This window comes from Lontra canadensis, unplaced genomic scaffold, assembly GCF_010015895.1.
Source record: "Lontra canadensis isolate GAN:19392208 unplaced genomic scaffold, GSC_riverotter_1.0 scaffold109, whole genome shotgun sequence".
NCBI lineage: Eukaryota > Metazoa > Chordata > Mammalia > Carnivora > Mustelidae > Lontra > Lontra canadensis.
In genome coordinates, this window is record NW_022631103.1 from 6,175,371 (window position 1) to 6,186,477 (window position 11,107).

An 11,107-nucleotide genomic window follows, 5' to 3' on the forward strand; every position below is an offset into this window, starting at 1 on the left:
GAAAGATCAGTGAGTTTGCGCCTTTTCAATAACTCAAATAGAGCTTGAGGCCCTACTGTAGCAGGCAGACAACTTCTGCATAGAAAAACAAACAAGTAAGCGAAAAGAACCCCGGAGTAAAGTGACCCAGAGTGCACTGTATCTTCCAAATTCTAGAATGTGTATGCCTGCTCTATTTTCCAAAGAAGTCTATGACCCTATGCCTCTTCTATCCATATTTTGAAAATTACCAGTGCATATTTCTTTTGATGTAGAATATTTAATACCGTAAGAAATATTCACGATGGAGTATTAAATGAAAACAGCAGTCCTTCTAATATGTGTATGTGTATGTGTATGTGTATAGATTCATTTTGTAATGGAACAGTCAGAAATGAATGAGGTTCAAAAAGAAAATGGCTTACTTTTGGCCAACGACTCGCTTCAGACATATTCTGTTGAATCTCCCTTCCCTGCCCCTGCGATATTTTGGAAACATGCCACAGCTTTTCTGTTATGAACATGTTCTCCATACTTACAGATCCTTTTCAGGCGTTAAAAGGTCCTTTGTCCGACCCTTTTCCTGCTGCTTCTGGTTCCTTTAGGGCTGGGCAGGGGGAACGGCCAATGCACATTCTGTAAAGAAATAATATGGACATATTTATTATCCCGTACTCTAATTTGGCAGACTGAGATGCCACCTCTTACTCAGACTGTTACAGAACCTGAACTGGGTCCTGATGGAAGAACCAAGTGGCACGCGGAGACTTTGGAGGATCGGAGGTTTATGTAACACCGGTGGGCTCAGAGGAGACCATTCTCCAAAGGTCTGAGCCTGAGCATGAGCAGGGAGGGTAATTTATATCCTTCTACTTCCTCATCCTTGGTACTTTTGGCACACGTGGGAAACAGGGTAGGAAAGAAGAACCCAGAAGGGCTTTGAGACAGGGACTGGAATTCGCTTGCTGGTTTGGTCAGCCATCTTAGAGTAGACTTTTCCCCTTATCAAGACACTTATAACAGCAACTCCTACGAGGGGAATTCAGTGTCTATATGTGCCAGGCATGGTGTTCATTGGGTCAGTAATGTGGAGGTTGTGTATAACTTTGGTAGGAGCTGTCTCTCAAATTGGGGGCAGAAGCCAGATGGTAGTGGGCTGCATTGTGAGAAGGGACAAGAGAATAAAGGGTAAGAGCAAATTTGCTCAGGAATTTGCTTTTATAAGGGCAGCTGTAGGAAAGGTTTTCTATACTGAGGTTGTATTGGTTTGCTGGGGTAACAGGACACCACAGGCTGTGGGGCTTAAATAACAGAAATTCGTTTTCTCATAGTTCTATAGGCTAGAAGTCTGAGATCCAGGGTCAGCAGTTGTGGTGTTTTTGGAGGCCTCTCCCTTGGACTTGCAGAGAGCTACCTTCTCACCGTGTCCTCACACGGTCTTTCCTAAGTGCCCACACACCTCATTGTGTGTCCAAAGTTCCTCTTCTTCTAGAAGGGCACCGGACAGAGTGGGTCGTGGTCTACCTTAAATGCTTCATGACAATTAAATCACTTCTTTAAAGGTCTTATCTCCAAATATAGGCACATTCTGAGGTACTGGGGGTTAGGGCTTCAACATAGGAATCTGAGGGGTGTACACAATTCAGCCCATACCAGAGGTCAAGCACATTTTTTCTTTTAAAGAAAAAAAAAAGGACAGTATTTTTTTTTAAGATTTTATTTATTTATTTGACAGAGAGAGGTGAGGGGGAGAGACCACGAGTGGGGCAGTGACAGAGGGAGAAGTAGGGAGTCAGATGCAAGACTCAATCCCGGGACCCCATGATCATGACCTAAGCTGAAGGCAGATGCTAACCGACTGGGCTACCCAGGCACCCAAGAAACAGTATTTTTTTAAAATATTTTATTTATTTATTTGACAGAGATCACAAGTAGGCAGAGAGGCAGGCAGAGAGAGAGGAAGGGAAGGAGGCTCCCTGCTGAGCTGAGAGGCTCGATCCCAGGACCCCGGGATCATGACCTGAGCCGAAGGCGGAGGCTTTAACTCACTGAGCCACCCAGGCACCCCAAGAAACAGTATTTTTAAGTGTTGTGGAAAGAGCTCACAGGCAAAGAGAGTACAACTGCCAGAAGTAAAGCCCTGAGGCCAAGGGAGGGACAGGTGAGTTGCAGAGCCCCCATCACATACAGTGGCGGGGGCGGGGGGTGGGGTGCTTGGCTGTTGGCAGGAGAAGGGAGACTCCTGCCACTCTAAATGTTCAAAGGGATTAGGGAGGAGCAGGCGCAGTCTGTTTCTCTATAATTTGATTGTGAGAAGCTGGAAGTCCTCACCCGGCAGAGGACAAGCGTATCTGGGAACATAAACTGGAAACATTTTGAGGGCAGTCTGGCCATGTAAAGCAAAGGGTTTAAAAATGTGCCTACAAATTGACCTAGAAATTCAGTGAGTTGATCCCAAGGAAATAATTAGAGGTGTGCACCAAGATCTAGTAATAAGGACTAATCAAGTTGTTTATGTGTTGTTTACGACTTTAAAGGTGCAGAAAACCACCTCAACATTCAGACAGGGAGGAACATTTAAACAAGCTAGTATATATTCTTTTTTTTTTATATAATACACAGGGTAGTAGGACCCAGAGAGTGTCAGCAGCCATTAGCTATACAAATATGCCTATTAAGATGGAATGATGGGACAGTATAGCCTTCTATAGAAGGAGATGAGGGGCAGGAAATTACACAAAGAATAAATATGCTTTTAAAAAGGCAGTAGATATACAAAAAGAAGAAAGAGAGCTCATGTGTGTGGGAAGCAAAGGTTAGCTGTAGTTATCTCTGTATGGTAGGATTTAGGGAGCTAATTATTTTCTTCCCGCTCACCTCTAGTTTCTAACTTTTCCACAGTGAACACATTATTTAAGCAATATGGGGTGGGGGGGCAATAACATTTTTTTTTTAAGGCAACACCCAGATTTCTTTTCCAGGGCTATTTCTACAAAGACACCAATTTTTTTTTTTAATTACTGAAGAGTTGTTGTATAAATGATGCTGGCTCATGGCAAATAATAATGAAGATGGGAACGTGTGTCCTGCAGACCGAGATGCCCACGCAGCATCCCTGGGGCCTAGGGCAGCATTTTGCAGACAGTAGGCCCACAAATATATGCTAAGGAAGAATGACTGAATACGGTGCTAGGGGCGGAAAAGGTTGCTAGAAAATCACCGTCAGGCCAGCCCTCCATATGAGAGGTAAACTCATGCCTTAGTAAATAACATGCCATCCATCCCTGATGTGGCTTCAGAGTTGTCAACATCTAGAATATTCTGTCTGTCAAGGCTGTGAGACTGTGAGAATGTGGATTCCAATTCCCACCCACTGCTCAGACTGCTGATCAAACTGGATTCCTGCCCCCATCCAAGGCGAGGCATTTGCTTTCCAGAAAGCCTCTGAGGCCAAAAGGCTTTGGTATTGATGATGTAGCTTCCTCAGAAATGTACCATCTTCTTTTCAGGCACGTTGTCATTACCACTCTATCCTGAAGGCATTACTGAGATGTCATGAAAAAACAGCCTTTTAAATGCATGTTATGGGCTGGTCTGGCGATTTAATCTCGCTCTTCAATGTAAATGTTTCGGATGCTATGGAGGGAAAGAGAATGGAAGAATATTATTGAAATAGGGGATGAGTCTAATGTCTTTTATCTGCCAGAGACAAGCCAAGACTGGAGATATTTATTGGTTCAGTACTTCAGCAACATGGTATTAATTGTCTTTGAGTGTTTTGATAGGTAGTTAGCGCGAGGGTATTAATGAAAACAGCCCCACTTCATTTTAAAATTAACTGCTTGGCCATTGAGCAATAGGAGCTGATAAATGATGGCAATAAATTTGTGATGGAGATTTATGTGCTCCTAACTCAGAGCCGGGCTGTGGGCATGCTCAGATGGGGCGGGGAGATAAGAAATACCAAAAAGTAGCTTTGTGCAAAAGAGCATTTCCCCCAAATCCCTGCTGAACCCATCAGCAGCCTCATCTTTCTGGGATGCCCCAGGTCGGTGCAGACCTGGCCTCCCCGGTGCTGGGGGCCGGCGGGGGCGGGGGGGTTCCGGCCTGTCCTGCCTCCTTACCTGTGAGGGGGCGTGAGCCTCTGGGCGTCCATCGGGATGACTCCGCCCATTTTGTTTGGTCAGCTTGGGGAAGAGCCTTCCTTCAGGCACCTGGGCTTCTGGAAAGCAGCTCCTCCCAGGCCTTCTTGGCTGACACGACTGGTACTTCCTCGGAGCAGCTCCCTTGCTAAGACAATGGGAAAAGTCCACCCAGATGGACACAGCAAGGAAGGGAGGAGATCGTTCTTGGTTGGCTGTTGTCAGGCCCTGGGCAGGGTGCCTAATTTACATAATTCCTTTTAATCTCTACAACCATCTTGAGAGGTAGTTCTAATTAACCTATTATGAACTCGGTTTTGGAGAGGAGGAAGCTGAAACTCATAAACCTAAGTGGCTTGCCCTGGGGCCCGTGCATCAGGCTTCTGGGGAGACCACATGACAGGAAGAATGTGGGTGTTAGAATCACAGAGCGAGAGTTCGAATCCCAGGTAGGCCACTCACTAGCTGGGTAATTTAAAAAAAAAAAAATTAACTTTTCTACGCCCGCCATTTCTTTGTCTTTGTTTTTGTCTTTTGTCTGTCACCAAAGATGAAAGCACAGGGATGCTGGGGTTCTCGGGCGTGTGAAATTACATAATGAAAGCCATCTGGGCTGGTTCCTCAGATTCTGGAGCTCCCGTAACTGACCCATAGGAACTTGGGACCCTGGAGAGACACAGAGGCCAAGGCAGGGTCCCAATCCAGAGGCCTTGAGGGGGTAAACAGGGAACTGAGGGCAGGGCCCACTCAGGAGCCCTGTGGGGACTCGGACTCGTCCAGGAGCGAAGCCGGAGCAACTGTTGCTGCTGCAGAAAAGTGACAGCAAGGTCAGCCGCCAGGCGTCCTTGAAGGTGGACTAGTATGTCCCTGCCGTATGGGAATGTTAGAAAAGCCCCCCTCCCAACACACACACACACAAATTAAGAATCAGGCGAGTAAGGATGGTTCTTGGGATTAAACTACATACAGCAAAAGCCCTAACTTGAACCTGAGCGAGTTCAAAGGTATGACAAATACACGTCTGAAACCTAATGCTCTCAGAGAGGACGAACCTCTGGAAGGAAGATAAGGGGTGATAGAAAGGCAAAGTGGGTGACCACAGGATATCCCAAATTGAGTTTCCTGGGGGTGAGCAGGCCATGGTCAGCCACGTGAGACTGTTGTAGGACATCACGAGCAGAAGTCATTCTAGCTAGACATTTTCTAAAGCAGAAGTCGTCCTGTCTCAGGAAGATGGGTGGGGACCATGACAAAGACCTAGGGGAGGAAGTTCCTTTCCAGGCAGTAGAATGGACAGGGCTCTAAGTGGTGGGGAAGCTCCTGGCAGTAGAGGGAGAACACCAGCGACCATTTGGAGACCGGATGTGATTTAGCAGTAAGAGAATGTGGGCTGGCTGGAGGTCACTGATGCAACACCCCCTCGACCAACTATTTAGGATTCAGCACAGCCAATGTGGAATTGGAACATGGGGGTACCGAGGGGGGAAAAATAAAGATTCCTGCCCTCAAGAAATCCCATGGGGAAGATAGCGAATAGGCATTTGTGACACAACATAATTAGTTTCTGTTTCCAGAACAACCTTGAGGAGAGCCTCCTGAGCCACAAGGAAAAGCTTCAGGGAGAAAAGGTCCCTGGAAAAGGTTCACGGAGAAGCTTGCCTGAGCAATAAGTCTGTCCTGCTTAAAATCTTGTTCCATTTAGCAGCATGGCATTTACAATGAACCACCTTCACGATTTACCTCCTACCCCCAAATCCCCAGGCTCGTTCCTCATCACTCCCTGCCTCACGCCTTTGGCTACAGCAACATTAGCTGCTGTGTCGCCTACACACTCGTGCTACTTGCCAGCTTTGGCTTTAGACTCTACACCTCTCTCTGCCTGAAATCCCCCAGCATCCCTTGGGGGGGGGGGCGCCAAGCCTTCAGGAGTCTTTTAACAATTCTGCTTCCCCATCTGGTCTTAGATGTCCCTAATGAACACCCCTGTGTGTATCGCCATCACTGTACTTATGATCTTGTATTAGATTTAACCATGTGTCGTGTTCTCACTAGACAGTGCGCTAGCTGATATCAAGGACTATGTATTCTTTCTTATAGTCAAAACACCCAGCACTTAGCTACTACTTTGTAAATACTTGTATTGTGTTGTATCGTACTTTAATTCCAGTATGGTTAGCATACAGTGTTCTATTAGTTTCAGGCGTACAATAAAGAGACTCAGCACTTCCATACATCACCTGGTGCCCATCAAAACAAGTGCCCTCCTTAATCCGCATCCCCTCTTTAACCCATCCCCCGCCCCCCTCCCCTCTGACAACCTTGAGTTAAAAATGAGTCTGTTTCTTGGTTTGTCTCTCTCTCTCTTTTTCTTCCTTTGGTAATTTGTTTTGTTACTTAAATTCTGCATGGGAATGAAATCATATGGTATTTTCCTTTCTCTGTCTGACTTATTTCACTTAGCATTATACTCTCTAGCTCCACTCACATCATTGCAAATGGCAAGATTTCATTCTTTTTTATGTTTGAGTAGTATTCTGTGTGTGTGTGTACCACATCTTCTTATCCATACACACTTGGGTTTCTTCTATAATTTGGTTATTGTAATAAATACTTTTGTTATTGATTAGTTACTGAAGGTAGACAGACAAATTTAAATTAAATACTTCTTTTCTCCTTACAGCTCTCAGATCGACATAGGACTCCTAGTTAAATTGGAATTTGAATTTAATTTTGAGTCTCAGTTAAGCAACAAAAAAATTTTTATAAGTATATCCCAAATGTTACATGCTACATATTTATACTAAGTAGCATGTGTCCTAATATTTCATGGGACGTACACAAAAAACTTATTCATTATTTATCTGAGATTCAAATTTAACTGAGCGCCCTATATTTTTATTTGCTAAATCAGGTAGCCCTATTTCTTCTGTTAAACTTATAAATACTAAAAAGCACAAAGGATGTGAGCAAGAGCCTGTTCATGCTGCTGATGGAAAAAAATGTTCAATCTGGTGAGCAATTTAGCAAACATTTTCAAATATAATTGGATAATTGTATGAAGATAATAGGAATTAATTCTGGCATTTACAATGACTTAAAGTTAGAAATAATTTAAATGTATATCATTAAGGGGATTGGTTAAATGAAATAGAATTTTTTATATTATTATTTTTTTAGGTAGGCTGTATGCCCAACTATGAGGCTCAAACTCATGACCCCAAGATCAAGAGTCAAATGCTCTATCAACTGAGCCAGTCAGGCACCCTATGAAACAGGATTTTATATGCAATGCAACATTGAGATTAAGAGCATAAGATCTAGAGTCAGAATGCCTGGGTTCAAATCCTGACTGCATAGAATACTGGTTCTAAAATGCTAAGAAAGGCTGCTTAATTTTTCCATGCCTCAGTGTATACATTTGTAAATAGGAATAATACAAATGTCTACCTCATCAGTTTGGAAAGCTAAATGATTAATATATGTTCTGCCCTTGCAATAGGGCCTGATAGACCACAATGTTCAGATAAAGATAGCCATTATTATTATGATCATCATCATTCCTGTTGTAGAACACTATGGCACCTTTAAAAAAGACTTTATAGGTTTTATTTATTGACATGAGACGTTCCCATTTTACAAGTGAGGAAACACAATCAAGACAGCATATGTAAAGCATCCATTTAGCAAATAATTTTTGAGCACCATCCCTGTTGGACCCACCATTGGAAGTTAGCAGCAGCAGACACAGCAAAGAACAAAGCAGAAATGTATTAAACCAAAGGATTGTGAACAGACATTACAGAAAATGCATACAAATTAAAAGAAAATTAACATTCGGATGAGAGCAAGAGAGGAAAATATACAACAGCATGTAATAGGAAAGACCTAATAAGAAAGGGCTATTTTACCTGAAATCGGAAGGATGAGTGAAGTTGGCCAGGGCAGGGCTGGAAGAAGAATATTTTAAGCAAAAGAAACAGCGTGTGTGAAAGCTGTGGGGAAAGGAAAATCAGACAAGTTTAAGGAACTGGAACAAGTCCAGTGTGGTTGGAGCCCAGTGGGAGAATGGAGCAGAGTGAAACTGGAGGAGAAATAAGAGTTGGTTCCTGTTGAGCTTTGTAAAATATCAACAGTCAAATTAGGTAGGGTTGAGTCGTTGGGTCTATATCCTTAGGTCCTCCAATACAATCTCATCATCCAGACTGTTGCTTTTCTTGCTCAAGGTTCTGAGTCTTGAAAAAGAACAAAGTTGGAAGATTGATGCTACCTGAATTCAAGACGCAACTATAAAGCCACAGTGACCAAGGTAGTGCGGTATTGGCAAAAGAGTAGGCAAAAGATAAATGAAACAGAACAGAGAGCCCAGAAATAAACTCATGTAAATATAGGCAACTGACCTTTGACAAAGGAACAAAGGCAAAACAAGGGAACAAAGATAGCCTTCTCAACAAATATTGCTGGAAAACTGGACGTCTACACACACAAAAAAGATGAATCTCTACACAGACCTTCACAAAAATTAACTCAAAGTGAATCATAAACTTAAATGTAAAATGCAAAACTATAAAATTCCTAGAAGAAAACATAGGAGAAAATCCAGATGACCTTCGCGGTGATGATGACTTTTTAAATACAGCACCAAAGGCAGGATCCATGAGAGAAATAATTGATAAGCTGGGCTTCATTAAAATTAAAAACTTCTGCTCTGCAAAAGGCAATGTCAAAAGAATGAGAAGGTGAACCATGAACTGGGAGAAAATATTTGCAAAAGAAACACATGATAAAAGATTCAGAGCTCTGGATTGGAAAATCTCACTGGCTGAATTAAAGCCATGTGTCCCCAGGGAGGGGACAGGAAGGATTCCCCCTTCAGCTCTCATCTCTACCATTGAAAAGGTACCATGTGTCCTTGGCTGACCCAGGTTCCTCCCATCCCTACTGAATCCAGAAACCCCATGTCAACTGCAGCTCCCTTCACAATCTCCAACTCTAGATAACAGCGGCTGTGGTGAAGACATTGGTGTTTCCCTCCTCAAGGTATTTCTCAAGACTTTGGCAAGGAGGATGTCCTCTGCACTCTCCTGGGGGACAGAGTCGGGGAGTGAGAGGCAAGTTGCACATGATAAATTCACTCCAGCATTCCTATCTTTCAGAGTCTTTGGATTCTTTCCTTTACTTGATATCAAGGAATTTATGACATCTCAACTCTGTTTAATGTTGGCCACCACTGAGTCCAGATTTCTGTCAACCAACTGAACAAACAATGGTGTCTACTCCCAGCTGCTCGAACTTGCGACAGAATCTGGGGTCTCTGCTAAGTGCATCTATTATCAATGCCTTTAACTTGGTCTAAAATGATATTCATCTTGTCTTTGGTCTAGAGCCTACGGAATTCATTCCCACACATACTCCCTAGATCTTTGAAGGTGTAAATTAACAAGGTTTTGCAAATTACTTGTTACCTCTGCCTTCTGCTCTCAGGTTTGACTTTTTACTACCCACCTGCCCCATGGGTCTTCTAGGTCTGATCCCAAAGACAAGGGAGGGTTGCTACAATGCAGATCATAAAAATAGACTTTTATTTCAGTGTAACTCTTTAGGGTAAGAAAGTTATAGTACCTTTAGGCAAAAAGTAAAAAGAGGGAACAGTCAAGGGAGTTAGCCTGTTTTGGGTGGCACGGGGGGTTGGTGAGATCTCTGGGTCATCACGCATACCCTCGTCTCAAGTCTTGTCCCTGCCATGCCTAAATTATCTCCTAAGAGGTGTGACAAGGCTGAGAACTTAACTGATGTAATTCTACAAACCTCAGAATCCAACTTAAATTTGTTTACCAGTCTCTCAGCTGTGTGGCTTTTGGAGGGTGGAAATCCATTCAGCGCAGCCCCATAATAAGTTCCTGGGTATTAATATATGCCTTAAATTGAGAATTCTGGGGTTTAAATCTATCACTCTCTTTTAATAAGCTAACCAGAGCTAGTAGGAGCAGCCACTCCATCCCACAGTCCTTGAACTCCTTCTGTCTTTCACACTGTCTCAGGACAGTGGTTGGGGGTCTTGAAACCCTGCTTTTCATGAGCCCTTCAAACAAATGACTGTAGATGATAGTTAAGTTGCTCTGTTGCTGTGAACCATGGGCTTCCATGTTTCTATCTCTGAATCCTAAAGAAAAAAAAAAAATGATCATAGTCATCAACTCCTCACTGAGGTATTATAATCAACCCCAGATTTCTCCCCTGAAGGCCTTCTGACTTGAAGAGACTGTGGCACACTTCCTGGTACAAATTCCTGTATCAGGAAACTGCAGGGAGCAGAAAGAGATTCTAACTACCTTTCACAAAAGAGGAATTCACTGGAAGGCATTGGGTAACTCACCAGTCTGGAAATTTGTCAGGAACCAAGCGAGACTAGGCAGCAAGAAAAATTGGCCAGGATGTGGTCACAACCAGTTACAACAGCCATCCTGTGGTTGGTCCCATCATCCTTCTGCCTTTGCTTCACTCACTCAAGAGTCAGATATCTGGGCAGAAGCATATAATTAGTGACTACAGGTCACATACCCTCTTAGTGGGAGAGAAGGTAGTAGAGAGAGGGAACACTTCTTCCCAAGGCTTCTACCAAAATCCCAGAAAGGGGTTTGATTTCAAAGCCAAAAAATGACAAAGGGTCAGTATTGTGGGATGGTGTTACATGGCATAATGTTGGGGGCATGCAGGGGGGCACCTGACTCTTGGTCATTATTCGTCTCCATTGGCTCACTGAGATGGTGCCATCTGTATGTGGCTTTATGTCATGAGCCCATGCAGGCACCATGGAATCCACATCCTCCTACAGACAAAAGCTCTGTGCCCCTTCCTCTCTCTGTGTTTGGGAAACATCCCTCCTCCCACTATCATGCTGTGCTATAGGAAAGTCTGGGGACATGACAGATCTGTTTTCCCACACAATACAACTATCTGTTTCTACTCTGGTATATTTACCCCTTTCA

At 43.5% G+C, this 11,107-nt stretch overlaps 1 long non-coding RNA gene across 1 annotated transcript; it reads right to left on the minus strand.

Moving 5' to 3' along the window:
• Positions 1-3,254: 3,254 nt before the first annotated feature.
• LOC116856387 lies at positions 3,255-8,173 on the minus strand. Its single transcript, XR_004380571.1, has 3 exons — positions 8,030-8,173; positions 4,104-4,362; positions 3,255-3,615 (listed from the first exon to the last, which is right to left on the minus strand). It is a non-coding gene; the product is annotated as an uncharacterized LOC116856387 (long non-coding RNA).
• Positions 8,174-11,107: the final 2,934 nt, after the last annotated feature.